Source organism: Artemia franciscana, chromosome 13 (assembly GCF_032884065.1).
Source record: "Artemia franciscana chromosome 13, ASM3288406v1, whole genome shotgun sequence".
Taxonomy (NCBI): domain Eukaryota; kingdom Metazoa; phylum Arthropoda; class Branchiopoda; order Anostraca; family Artemiidae; genus Artemia; species Artemia franciscana.
Genome location: NC_088875.1, coordinates 21888435 through 21902780, shown reverse-complemented (window position 1 = coordinate 21902780; position 14346 = coordinate 21888435). Strand labels below are relative to the sequence as shown.

At 34.2% G+C, this 14346-nt stretch overlaps 1 protein-coding gene across 1 annotated transcript in view; it reads right to left on the bottom strand.

Moving 5' to 3' along the window:
- Positions 1-1436, bottom strand: part of LOC136034656 (ras-related protein Rab-3) — a 31507-nt gene extending 30071 nt beyond the window's left edge. The window contains exon 1 of the mRNA XM_065715972.1: positions 1309-1436. The gene's annotated coding sequence lies outside the window, so the exon portion shown is untranslated. The remainder of the gene's footprint in view (positions 1-1308) is intronic.
- Between the last annotated feature and the right edge of the window lie 12910 nt (positions 1437-14346).

Below are 14346 nucleotides of genomic sequence, written 5' to 3'. Positions count from 1 at the left end.
ATTAGAATGCGCCTTTAAACCTGTGACAATAAACACCTTAAATTTTTCACAGTTCAAACCCTTACCTTCCGAATACATATTCAAGGGGGCTTTTTTTCGCGATGAATATAATTCATGAACGTCATCTTGATCAAAACTTTGCAATGAAATTCAACATGTAGCCTACGAGAGACCTAAAGGCACTATATGAAAAATATGCATTTTCTTCTTCTTCTTAGCAAGTGAATTAATATATATGAAGAAATATTTATCTCGAAAAATAAATGCACAAATGAGCACTTTTAAAGCAAAATTAAATTTTGATTTAAAGAGTCAGGCTTAAGGGGTGGTAGCCCTCCTCGCATTTAGGATAATTCCGGTTATACTATAATGAACATAAATTAAATAAAAAAATATTTCGATAATAAAACTAAAAACAAACAAAACTTATTTCGTATACGAGGGGGATACCCCCTTTTCCCCTCAGCCTCCACAATTTACGATAAAGCTTTATAGTGTTTTAAAATACTTTTTATTCCGATTCATTGGCTCTTCTATTTGAGCAATCATTCTTAAAGAATAGGAGAAGCTCCCCCCTCGTATACAGAATAATTTATTTTCGTTTTAAGTTTTAACGTCACTATTTAGCTTCATGTGCGAAAAAAAATTTCTTATTTAATTTATAAAAAGGGTCTATTTTTATCTTTCAGCAAAAAATTATGTAAGCCAGCCTTTTTTCTAAGATAAAAGTAAGTATTAGTTTTCCAACTTCAAATGAATCAAAATTACTTTGTATTTGTGCTGAGTACCTCCCTCACTTTTCAATCCCCTGCTATTTATTCTAAAGTGTTACTGGTGCCTTAATAAAAGCGTTTTGTGTGAAGAAAATATAACAAGAATATAATATAATATAAAAGAATATAATAGAGAATAGCTCCTCTATTCTCGTGACATTTTAAAAGGTAAACTTTTCACCTCGTTGTCCTTGTGTTAGATTATATGTTCTTGAACGATTGAAGGAAAAGTCTAACTAGGTCAGAAAGTGCAAGGGTGATGACATATGGCGCCCTTCATATTCAAAATAATTGCTGTTCGTTTTAAGTGTTAATGTCACTTAATACATTAATTTTTAAAAAACTTTTTTAAGTTAAACCTTTGCTCATTTTTAATATCAAAATGAGGTCTCTTACAGACACAAGGGACTGGGAAGCAAAACCTTCAATCCCCACTCTCTTTATAAGTTTAACTTTGGCATTCTTGCAACGCTCTAATTGATGCACTACCTCAAAGTCTCATAAAACATTTTTTGGCAGTTTATTATCAACTCACTTTCTAGTTGAAAGAAGAAGAAAAAAAATCCAGATCCTTCTGCAATTCGCTTTTAAGCACACCTTTTCCAGTAATTTCACTTTTGACTAGAAATTCTAACTGAAACCTAGCTATTGAGTAGGAGGCCGGATGAACTATGCGGTTGCGTGTAGAATGAGAGACAATTATCGATTTTTATGATTTCCAAGGAGAGCAGATTCCCTCATTCAAGAAAAAATAGCACGCTAAGTTCGGGTAAAAACTTTTAAACTTTCTGTCTTAGAACAAAAGGAGCCGCCATTGTATAAGATCAAAGCATCAGACAAAGACAGTCAACCTGAGTATCTCCTATCAAACCTATAATCAGATCTGACATTTTGAATATTACCCTGTAAATATACCTTACTGGAACATTAAATTATATTATTCTCGTACTCAATTATTTATATTGTCTCAGTCGTTTTCTTTTTCGTTCAATAATTAGTGTAACTAATTAATATTATAATAATTTTTTGAGGACGTATTTTTTTTTAGTCAAATGTTTCATGCGCTTCATCAACCTAGAGTTGTTTATTCAAATTGTGCAAGAGTTACCTCACTCTATTACTATTAAGATACTTTTGAATATCATTTTCCTGTAATTGACTCCCCTTCCCTCATACAGCTTCCTGTCATTTCCTGTTTGATAGACTTTTTTCTCAAACACCATGAGTCGGCTCTTGTACCAAGTCCGACGGCAGCTCATTTCCGAACCAAAGTCGGAATTTTCGTTCTTGCACCAAAGGGGATGAAAAAGTGCATTGAGGGGTCCAAGGAACAGTTTGTTCATTCAAACATAAGAATTGGAATTCTCTGAATGGTTCTGGTTATAACAACGATACAGTACACACCTTTTCTAATAAAAAAAAAATCTATGCGAAAGGTGTAGTCAATGGCCCAATTTATGGCCCTTGCCCTTGGGGCTACTTGAGATACGCCCCTTCCTTCAAAGGCATATTTTGTACACTTACTAGCCATTTTGACTAAAATACCTGTCTTGTAGGTTGGATCCGATACCAGTGGGGGTAAGGACGGGAGACACCAAGCTCCTCATCTAGTAAACACTAGTGCGTCGACTTGGATAATGCCAGCGAAAAATACTATATCAAATAATAAAACTCATGAAACATTGCTCTTCCCAAGGTCAGCCCTAATGTTTAGACTTCTTACTAGTACTATATTAAATAATTAAACAAGTTTTTTTAACGGAAAGTAAGGAGCGACATTAAAACTTAAAACGAACAGAAATTACTTTTTATATGAAAGGGGCTGCTTCCTCATCAACGCCCTGTTCTGTATGCTAAAGTTTGACTTTCTCTTAACTCTACATTGAAAACAGTAAAAAACTTTAGCGTAAAGAGCAGGACGTTGATGAGGAAGCAGCCCTTTTCATATACGAAGTAATTTCTGTTCGTTTCAAGTCTTAATGTCGCTCCTTACTTTCTGGTAAAAAACTTTTTTATTTAATTTCTGAACGCTTTTGAATCAATGGATGTTTTGATTTTGGTTCTCCGCAGATGAATAATTAAAACGAAATTTGCATATTTATTTTTTTGGCTAAATGGCTTTCTCATAGTTTTGATCGAATGACTTTGAGAAAAAATGAGTGGAGGAGGAGGCCTAGTTCCCCTCCGATTTTTTGGTTACTTAAAAAGGCAACTAGAACTTTTAATTTTTTACAAATGTTTTTATTAGTAAAAGACACACGTAACTTACAAATTAGCTTACGTAACGAACTTCTGTATTCTCATTTTTTTTTACGTATATGAAGGGGTTCACCCTCTCGTCAGTACCTCGCTCTTTACACTAAAGCTTAAATGTTGTCCCAATTTCTTAAGAATGAGCCCTGAATCACAAAAGCCATAAGAATAAATAGTTGAAATTACTAAAAATACTTTAGTGTAAAGAGCGAGGTATCAGGAGGAGGTGAGCCCATTATATGCGTAATAATTTCTAATCGTTTTAAGTTTTAATACTTCTCCTTACTTTCACTTGAAAAAAATGTTTCATATTTTTTCATTTTTTTTTTAATAATGCTAGAAAATCCTGCGCTCCCTTCATGAAAATGTTCTTCCCCCATGATAAATTCCTCTAAGGAAAGTTCCCCCAACATATCCCCCTCTGCTCAACCCCCCCCCCCCCCCCAACCTAAAAATCCCCCTGAAAACGTCTGCGCACTTCCAAATAACCATTACTATATGTAAGCACTGGTCAAAGTTTGTAACTTTTGGCCCCTCCACGGGGACTCTGGGAGAGTAAGTCGTCCCCAAAAACATAGTTATAAGGTTTCATGACTACGCTGAATAAAATGGCTATGTCAGAATTTTGATCTGGTGACTTTGGGAAAATAATTAGCATGGGAGGGGGCCTAAGTGACGTCCAATTTTTTTGGTCACTTAAAAAGGGCACTAGAACTTTTTATTTCCGTTAGAATTAGTCTTCTCGTAAGATTCTAGGACCACTGGGTTGATACGATCACCCCTGGGAAGAAAAAAACAAACAAATAAACACGCATCCGTGATCTGCTTTCTGGCAAAAAATACAAAATTCCACATTTTTGTGGATAGGAGCTTGAAACTTTTACAATAGGGTTCTCTGATACGCTGAATCTGATGGTGTGATTTTCGTTAAGATTCTATGACTTTTAAGTGTTATTTCCCCCTATTTTCTAAAATAAGGCAAATTTTTTCAGGCTCGTAACTGTTGATGGGTAAGACTAAAATTGATGAAACTTAAATATTTATAATCAGCATTAAAGTGCGATTCTTTTGATGTAGCTATTGGTATCAAAACTTCTTTTTCTAGAGTTTTGGTTACTATTGAGCCGGGTCGCTCCTTACTACAATTCGTTACCACGAACTGTTTGATACAGGTAGTTAATACAAGTGATTGGATAATTAATTGAGTACTTGTCAGAGGTTTTGGTTCTTTTTGGATACTTTTTTTCCTAAAGTATTTTTAAATACTACTTGACCACTTTTTGAGTAATTAGAAATAGACCTAGTTTTGAATAAAGTAAATGCTTTTTTGGCCCAACGCTATGGATTCCTCGTCCGCGGCTGAAATTTTTGTTCCTAGGAGAGGGATTTCATTTTGCTACAAATTTTGAAGTTGCAGAATTCCCGTCAGATAAATTTTTGCGGTAACGACTCTTAAGGTGGGTTCAGTCAGAAGGACTCTGATTGTGATGTAACAGGTAAAACTGCTGCTGTTGAGCTATTTCAACAATGGGAATATAGGGTTGAGTACAGAGAATTCTATGTCATGGTAAAAGGCTTTTCTTATAAGTTCTACACTCATCTATATGAGTCGGAAGAATTGTTTCAATAGGAGAGGATATTTAGCTTAAAATTGAACCCCTCGGGTGAATAAACTGTTGAGATGCCGCTGTTTTGAAAATGAATTCAGTGCTAAGATTATTGCCATTAATCTGTTTAATGCGTACCTTTTGTTTTATATTGTAAGCCATATGTTAAAAAGCTTTAATAGAAGTACGTTGGAAATTTAAACAACATTAACTGATATGAATTAAAGAATTTAAGCGTTAATGAGATTATGCTTAAGAATTTAAACGTTGGAATACTTTTTAGAAGTAATTAAATACTAAATTCTTTTTTTCAGAAACTACATTTTGATACCATTTAAGCATATTTTTGGCCAATTATTCTTTAACTAGTTATATTTATTTGCATGTTAAAGTATTTTTTATTACATGGATTAGTACAAGTAATAGCAAAGTAAAATCCTGCTCTCAGTAATTATCATGAGGATAAAAAATGAATAAAAAATTTGTGATAAGAAAAGGGACTATTCCTAGCAAACTCACAAGTGATCTCATATGTCTAAGTAGGAAACGTCTGAAAGCACACAACCAAAGATTGCGCGTCAATGCACGGAATTTCACATAAGGCAATAACTAAGGTATGCCTTAGAATGGTCTTCATGTGGTTTTGTCTTCATATTATATTTATGAATAAAGTTAGGTGATGATAAAGTGACAAAATTCTATTAATAGCTTTAGTATAATAACATTTGGCCAATAAACTTGTATTTGACGCCATTGTGAAGGACCCAGCTTAAAAAATAATTAACAAATAAACATAATTATTACACTGCTTAAGCAAGGCGGGAATAAATATAACTTTTTACCCCTAGATATAATCCATGCCCTATAAATAGAAAATAGGAACGAAATTTCTTTACTAACTTACATTTACGAGCTCTTAAACACATTTTTGTAACATCTGTCAAAAAACTCGATATTGCAACATAATTACTCTTAGTTTTCGATTTAGTTTCTCGGCAACAATCCACATGATGTAATGTTCTGGAAGAGCAAACGGTAACTTTTATAATAATGTTTGAAAATCAGACCTTTCATGTAAATCCCCTGCGTCAATATAAAAATAATTGTAAAAATGGGATCTTGATAACAATAAGCATATAAGAATTTTACGGTTTAGACTGACTCCAAATGCTCGTACAAAATTTTTTCGATGCAGAATTTAGCCATAAAAAGCCCAAGCAGAAAAACATTAGCTTATTTTTGTCGACTCTAGGACGCCGTAAAAATGGTTCTGATATTGATAAAAATTACATAATCAAATTCAATATGTCTGATAGGCCAACCCCTAAAGTGGAGGTTTAATTTCCCTTCTACAAAATTTGATATCTTGAAAAAAAATTTGAATGTAGAAAATAAAATTTTTCCCACGAAGATCGGTCCTGGCATATTCATTTGCCTATGCTTTTATTCCACCAGGGATCATCGGATACTACCAGTTTTCGTAGAATATCGATAGAGCTCTCATTAAAGCAAAAATTTAAGCTTATGTACCTATATAAAACAAAAAGAGATCGTGCAAGGTGCCAATTTTTGCCATTTTTCCCAACAGGCGGGAATGAGGTTAAAATTTGTCTGAGTAAAAATTTCATGTTAAAAGAGAGGCTTTGAACTATTAAAAAGCTATTTACAACACTGCTCGGTTTCATAGGCCTTAAAGCTGAGCTCATCCCAAATGCAGTCCATACAAAATTTGACCGTTATTATAGATGCAAAGTCACTGTATTTTTAGCCCTTATTTTCCAAATTTCCTCGAGGTTTTCTTATGAGTGGTGCTCTGAGGGGAAACCCAAAGAGGCTGACAAAGACACATTCTAAGACGACAGTACAACTATTATCTATGAATTATGGAACTGCCACTTCAACCGCAGTCAGAGGATGTCAGGACTGCTGCTCAATGCCAAGACGTCCCAAGTGTAGAATGTAGGGAATATTCAGAGGCAGCACTATAATGCTAAAAAGGTAAAGAGCCATGCGCATTCCGTGTGTCATTTTGTTTCTTTTTTATTTCTTTGACTTGACCACTTTGTATGGAAGGTTTGGTGGCAAAACTTTAGAAGGGGGCGTGTTTGATAGGAAACCTAAGCGTATAGTGCCCTTTTTAAGAGTAGCTAATAATCGAGGAGCAGCCACTCCCCCTCTTATATCATTGTTGGTAACCGTTTCCTCTACACTTAAAATCCAGGATACCCAGTCGCAATTTGATTCAGATAATTGATTCAGTCAAGAATTATAGTACAAATTTGTCCAAAGATAACGTGGCCTCTACAGCCCCCTGAGGCGGTCGTAAAAAATGCAAATTATGATTGTTTACACATAGGTTCTATAATAGAAAAAGAGGGACCTTGCTTGGTCTTGGTTGTGATTGGCTTGAAACTTTCAATGATCATTTTTTGGGTCAAAAGGATCAAACATTGTATTTTGGAATAGAAGGATGTTTGGGGGCACTAAAACGAGCCAAAAATTTTGTCCTTGATCACTTGGAAACTCACAGCCATAAGTCATTATATCAACCAACTATTCTGAACAAAAAGCTATCTTAAAATTTGATCGGATGCCTTGGCGGGAGGATGGTTGTTGTAAAAAGGCGTCAGAGAGGGAATGGTTGCCCACCAGCCACTTCCGATCTTCAAAAATGGAAATTGAACTTTCAATTTCCGAGACATAGCAAAGCCATTAGCCAGAAATTTTCATTTGTCGGAAGATTAAATAACAACATGTCTAAAATATTCCGATTATTACGGTGTAACATTAAGGTAGACATAAGATTTTCACTCCACTTTTATTTCACGGAAAATAGGTAAAGGAAAACGCGTCAGTCAGTCTTATATCAGCAATACTTCGAGTCTAAAAATACCCGGTAATGAGCTCTGTTCCTTGTCGGTGAAAAACTTGAGAGCTCATGAAAAGAGCATAAGATTTTTAGTCCCTTCTAAAATAACCAATCAATGACATGTTGCCATTGCCTTTTGAAGTTAATTAAATAAAAACAACAAGTTTTTTTAAATGAAAGTAAGGAGCGACATTGAAACTTAAAATTAACAGAAATTACTCCGTATACGGAAAGGGCTGTTACCTCCTTAACGCCTCATTCTTTACGCTAAAGTTTGCCTCTTTCTTTCAGCTCTACTTTTTAAAACAGTAAAAAACTTTAGCGTAAAGAGCGGGTCGTTGAGGAGGTAACAGCCCCTTTCATATGCGGAGTAATTTCTGTTCGTTTTAAGTTTTAATGTCGCTCCTTACTTTCAGTTAAAAAAACTTGTTTTTTTATTATTTAATTTCTGAACCTTTTTGAATTAATGCATGGTTTGACTTTGGCTCTCTGCACATGAATAATTAAAAGGAAATTTGCAGATTAATTTATTTTTTGGCTAAATGGCTTTCTCATAGTTTTGATCGGACGATTTTGAGAAAAAAAGGAGCGGGGGAGTAGGCCTAGTTACACTCCAATTTTTTGGTTACTTAAAAAGGCAACTAGAACAATTTTATGAACGTTTTTATTAGTAAAAATACGCGTAACTAACTTACGTAACGAACTTCTAAATTCGTATGTTTTTATTATGTATATGAGGGGTTTCGCCCCCTCAGCAATACCTCTCTCTTTACACTAAAGCTTAAATTTTGTCCCAATTCGTTAAGAATGACCCCTGAATCACAAAGGCCGTAGAATATATAGTTGAAATCAATAAAATTACTTTAGCGTAAAAAGTAAAGTATTAGGAGGAGGTGAAACCCATCATGTGCGTAATAATTTCTGTTCGTTTCAGATTTTAATGCTGCTCCTTACTTTCAGTTGAAGAAACTTTTTCATATTTATTTTTTCATTGTTCTTTAAGAAAATGCTAAGAAAAATCCTGCGCCCCCTTCATGGAAAGTCTCTTCCCCCATGAAAAATTGCTCCATAGAAAGTTCCTCCCGTATAACCCCATCCCCTCAACACATCCCCCCAAACCAAAAAAAATCCCCCTGAAAGCGTCTGTACACTTCCCAATAACCATTACTATATGTAAACACTGGTCAAAGTTTGTAACTTTCAGCCCCTCCCACAGGGACTGTGAGGGAGTAAGTCGCCCCCAAATACAAAGTTATTAGGTTTTTCGACTATGCTGAATAAAAAGGCTATTTCAGAATTTTGATCCGGTGACTTTGGGAACAAAATGAGCATTGGAGGGGGCCTAGGTACCCTCCATTTTTTTTGTCACTTTAAAAGGGCACTAGAACTTTGATTTTTTGTTAAAATGAGCCCTCACACAAAATTCTAGGACCACTGGGTCGATACAATCACCCCTGGAAAAAAAAACAAATAAACACGCATCCTTGATCTGTCTTGTGGCAAAAAATGTAAAATTCCACATTTTTGTAGATAGAAGCTTGAAACTTCTACTTTAGATATCTCTGATACGCTGAATCTGATGGTGTGATTTTCGTTAAAATTCTATGATTTTAAGAGGTGTTTCCCCTTATTTTCTAAAATAAGGCAAATTTTCTCAGGCTTGTAAATTTTGACGGGTAAGTCTAAAACTTAATGAAACTTATACATTTAACATCAGCATAAAAATGCTGATTCTTTGAATTGATGATTCTTTTGATGTAACTATTGTTATGAAAACTCCGTTTTTTAGAGTTTCGGTTACAATTTAGTCGGGTTGCTCCTTACTACAGTTCGTTATAACGAACTGTTTGAAAATATTCTTTATTTACTAGTGGTGAAATTCCTTCAAAAAGCGTCTTCTGTGAGTGCTTGGGCCAGAAGGAACCTAACCTAACAGTATATTTTTTTGCGGCACGACCCCCACCCCAGAAAAAAACAAAAGAAAGAAAATTTTGTTTGTGATAAAATGAACCGTTGTGCAGGGTGGTACAGACTTATCGGCACAGAGTGTTTTCATGCCCTCTCCTCATATCTTCCTCCACCAGAAAATTTTTAGCTGAAAGGTAGACATGCTAGAGCTTCTTTGAAGCAGAAAATATTTACAGCTTAATTAAGCGTTTGTGATATTGGAGGAACAAAGTGGAGTAGAATCCCTTCCAGCAGCCCTATTATTATTATTATTATTATTATTATTATTATTATTATTATTATTATTATTATTATTATTATTATTATTATTATTATTATTATTATTATTATTATTATTATTATTATTATTATTATTATTATTATTATTATTTATGTTATTATTTATTGAAAACCCGTCTTCATACAAAAGAAAATGATGTAGCAAAACAAATATTACTATATAACTATGACAACGTAAATAGAGTTGAAAATCCCCCCAATTAGAAAAAAGCTCCCCAATTTGGTATTAAAAATGAACAATTTTTTTTCAAGTTAAAGCATTAAGGAGCGGCATTAACACTTAAAACGAATAAAAATTATTCTGTATATGAAGGCCACCCTATCCCATCAACGTTGCATTTTTCGACAGGGTTAGACTTTTATATCAATCCTTCATGAACATATGATCTAACACAAGGACAACGAGGCAAAAAGTTTAACTTTTAAAATGTCCCGGGAATAGAGGAGCTCACTGATGCGCATTTAATATTAACAATAAGATTTAAGCTCAAATGCTTTGAAAAGTTTAACTTTTAAAATGTCCCGGGAATAGAGGAGCTCACTGATGCGCATTTAATATTAACAATAAGATTTAAGCTCAAATGCTTTGAAAAGTTTAACTTTTAAAATGTCCCGGGAATAGAGGAGTTCACTGATGCGCATTTAATATTAACAATAAGATTTAAGCTCAAATGCTTTGAAAAGTTTAACTTTTAAAATGTCCCGGGAATAGAGGAGCTCACTGATGCGCATTTAATATTAACAATAAGATTTAAGCTCAAATGCTTTGAAAAGTTTAACTTTTAAAATGTCCCGGGAATAGAGGAGCTCACTGATGCACATTTAATATTAACAATAAGATTTAAGCTCAAATGCTTTGAAAAGTTTAACTTTTAAAATGTCCCGGGAATAGAGGAACTCACTGATGCGCATTTAATATTAACAATAAGATTTAAGCTCAAATGCTTTGAAAAGTAAGCAGAGAAACAAACAAGAGAAATTCCCGTCTTGTTATGTTGTTGCACTTAATAAGCTTTCGGTAAAGCACCAAAAATAAATAGCAGAGATCGGAAGGTCGGGAGGAAGCTACCCACCACAAATACAAAGTAATTTTCATTCTTTTGAAGTTTGAATGATGCTACTTACTGTCATCTGAGAAAAAATGCTTCTTCATTTAATTTTCCCCTGAAAGACAACAAAATAGATCGCTTTTTATAAATTAAAAAAGAAATAAAGTTTTCTCAAAAAAATGTAAATGGTGGTACTGAGCTTAAAACCCCAATTCTATAGGAACAATTTCTCAAAAGTAAGAGCTTATGAATTGAAATAATAAGTATTTTGAAGCACTATAAAGCTTTATCGTAAAGAGCGGGGGTTCAGGGGAAGGGGGAGAGGGATCTTACATGTACGGGATAATTTTTGATTTTAAGTTCTAATGTCGAGAAAACTTGTTTTTTTAACTTAATTTATCTTCGTTTTTATAGTATAAACAGGGTTATCCTAAATGCGAGGAGGACTATCACTCATAAAGCTTTAAAACTATAAGGCTTTATCATAAAGACCGGGGGGTTCAGGAGAAGGGGAGTTTACCGTTCTTTTAGTTTTAATGCCAAAAAAACTTGTTTGTTTTTTTCACTTAAATTTATCTTCGCTTTTATAGCATAATCAGGGTTATCCTAAATGCGAGGAGGACTATCATCAATAAAACCTGATTCTTAAACCAAATTTTATATTTGTCTTAGCAATGGTTCGAAAACAGAGCTCATTTGTGTAATTGATTTTTAAAATGCTAAAAAAAAGATTTTCGATTGTATTTTTGATTTTCTCTTGAAAGAAAGAAGGGGAAATCTCATTTTTTTAAGTTAGTGTCTTTAAGTCTTTCGTACATGTTGAATTTCATTGCATAATTTTCCTCAAGATAATTTATCCCTTTTTCTCGAAGTTTAATTCTTATTTCTAGTTCGTACAGTTTCTTGTGCTAAAAACAATTTGCTTTTTTACTTTTTATTATATTTGATTGCTTTTTACTTACAGTTTGTTGCTACAATCCTTTTGACACACGGCTCTCTAAAGTCTGAAGTAAGGCTACCACCCCCTCCTTCAATCCCCCTTTTTTATATTCAGGTCTAAGATATTTATAACCATGCTTAATGAATGATATTAATCCAGAAAAAAGACTCCTCAAATATGTACTAGAGGGCGGGGTTTTGAATATGAAAAATTTAGGATCATTATTGCCACAGGTTTAAAGGTACATTCTTAAGTCAGAACAAACCTGCTTTATAGGGACGTTCTGCAAGGAAGCCAGCAGGGGGATACGCCCCATCACCGGGAAATAAGGAGATAACAAACATTGAATATAAATATAAAATGAGAAATATTACGATATAAAATCACTAAACAATTGCAGCCCCCTCCCCCCTCCAAGAAATTTCCTTGTGACGTCCATGACATCCTCTTCCCTTTCCACCTCTGTACCAGCAGGAATGTGAATTTAACCTTTTATGCTACAGAGGTGCTATTACCTCCCAACACTAATAACAATAGTCTAAACAAAAATAAAATCCCTTGAATCAAGTGGGATTAGCTATCAATTTCTACATAATGGTCTACACAATGACCCAGCTCCTTCCTTCATTATAGCTGATGCGAATTTATATATTATTGTGTATAATTTTATAAAATATCAAGCAGGTCAATCTAGTTAAATCTAGTTTTCAAATAGATATCAGAAGCCTTTATCTGCAATTAGAAGAGGGTTATTATCATCCCACAGCACCCTTGTTCGGGTTTAGTCTAAAGGAAGGGACATGAGAGATTAATTCCTACCCTCTCCCCCCTCACAAGCACACACTCACCTTTCTATTTATATCTGACGGTTCACAGAGAGTTAGACAATTTGGACATTGAAATGGACTCTTTTAGGTATCTGGAACCCCCACCTCTGCCTAAAAAAAGACTAACAGTGGCTCTTCCATAAAAGCTGATGCACAATCTCATACAACTTACCACAACTTTATGAAAATGTAAGTGAATCAGCTTGGTTAAATCAAGCAATGTGATAAATGTCTATAATAGCTATTTACCTTCTTTGGACTGCATGAATTTCAGAAAGGAATGTGGTAACGTTCGGCCTTACTCCCTCTGCAACTGGGAAGCTCAAAATGTGCTTGTTTTTATATTTGAAATCGATTTGCTTTTCTCTCTGGGGTAGAGTCTGTGATTGGGGCCAAAATTTGCAAGAAACACCACCTTCCCGTGGCAAAATCTTTTTGACCCCTCTCCCGACCTTCTGGGAACATTGGTTCGATATGATTCCCGCTGGAATAAACTATAACAAAAATAAAACACATAAATAAGCATCCGTGATCTTTCTTCTGGGAATAAACTGAAAATTCCATATTTTTGAAGATAGAAGCTTGAAACCTAGCCAAAATTTGAAATTAGCCAAAAATTTGCAAGAAACGCTACTTTTCCGTGACAAAATCTTTTTGACCCCTCTCCCGACCTTCTGGGAACATTGGTTCGATATGATTTCCGCTGGAATAAACTATAACAAAAAGAAAACAAATAAAAAGCATCCGTGATCTTTTTTCTGGGAAAAAATTGAAATTTCCACATTTTTGAAGATAGAAGCTTGAAACCTAGGATAGCACCAAACTCAATGAATTTTACATACTTCAAACCAGTATTAAAAGTCAATTCTTTTGATGCATTGCTTGTTACACAAATTACTTTTTTCAGAAATTCGGTTATTATAAGCCCGAGTCGCAAAAAAAAAAAAAAAAAAAAAAAAAAGAAGAAGAAGAACACAAAAGAAAGTCTTAAGAAAAGGGAAGACTAAGACAATTTTTACAGATTAAGAGTCAATAAAAGGATATACTAAAGGTGTCCAAAGGTGTCCATATACTAAAGGTGTCAATTTTTCCAATAAATATACAAAAAAAAGCATTTTTGAAAAGATAAATGAAAATACACCCAAAAAAGGTATTTTTGAGAATCAAAGCCTCGGGTGCTCCTATCCCCATCCCCCAATTGACTATACTGGATGCAGTTAGCTCCATTGAAGACCAAAAGTCATCAAAAGTACAAACTATTTATGGCTGAAGATCCCCCTCTCTCCATAAAACCTCATATGCCGTAGTGGAATTATTACTGAAAATTATTTTACTAAGCTACGACTGATCAAAATTTTGGCTGACTATTCAGATGTGCCTGAAGTTTGGACTAGAATTTAAAGGTTTAGTTTTTAAGCCGAAGAAATTCTGCATCTGTTTGGTCATTCTTGTAAATGCAATAGTGAAGCTGTGTCGATTAAAACACGAACATACATTAATTTAGAAAACGGTTTCCAGGAAGACATTAAAATTTAAATGAACAGCAATACTAAAACCAAAAACACACCGAAAAAAGCTGTTCAATAAGTTAAAGCGAACAGAAGACAGATTTACGGTGCTTGGACGACGTGAACTATTGCAGCAGTCTTTGGAAAAATATTGGTGGAACAACTCCTTTGTTTTGTTAGGAGGGAGATAACAGAAGGGGAGATAACGAAACCTGGAAAGAGATAACATTGCATAACATCACAAAATTGCATCCTTTAAAATTATCTTTTGTT